Source organism: Propithecus coquereli, unplaced genomic scaffold (genome assembly GCF_000956105.1).
Source record: "Propithecus coquereli isolate 6110/MARCELLA unplaced genomic scaffold, Pcoq_1.0 Scaffold312, whole genome shotgun sequence".
Classification (NCBI taxonomy): Eukaryota; Metazoa; Chordata; class Mammalia; order Primates; family Indriidae; genus Propithecus; species Propithecus coquereli.
Window position 1 is genome coordinate 1,314,776 of NW_012148753.1, and position 791 is coordinate 1,315,566.

The window sequence follows — 791 nt, forward strand, 5'->3', positions numbered from 1 at the left end:
AGAAATGAGTAAAAATATCTAAACTTCATTCCAATGTTTTTAAACTCATGTTACCAGTTTGCCAGGCCCTGTACTTCACAATTTCTTCTATCTTCACCTATAACAAAAGGGCACTATGAATTATTTATTTACTTGACCTACCATCAGATTTCTCTACTTCATTTACTTCTTTATAAACTACAAAATTAGGAATTGCCCAGCATCCTTTGTGAGTCATTCAAAAAATCGATGCTTTTAGAGCAGATGGGAAAAGAGCAACACTTGTTAGGAAATGTTCACAGAGATAGCACAAGATGTTGGACAAAATACATTTCAATAGATAAAGAAAATCAGTTATGTTTTTGATGTCATGATGAACTATTTCCTCATTCATTTTCATTGGTTCATCAGTCTTTTACTTGGTTTTTAACAGCTCTTGATCCTGGATCCTGGCACTGGGCTGAGCCCTGAGAATACATTTGTCAGAGGACCAACAAACAGGCCTTGGTAAGTTCACCTTGATCAAGGACATTCCAAGCTGGTAGCTGCACCCTACCTAGATCCAGCCTACAGACATCCAAAATGGCGTGCTTTGTTTTTGTGTCTGTTAGTTGTTGATGTTTTTAATGTTAGTGTCTGTAGGCTATATAGCATCTCTTTCTTTTTACTTAAAGTGTGGTCTCTGGACCAGCAGCACTGGCATCAATTGGGAGAGGCTTAGAAATGCAGAATCTCAGACCCCACCCCACACCTACTGAATCAAAATCGGCATTCTAATAATTTCCCCCAAGTGATTTACATATGGATTAAAT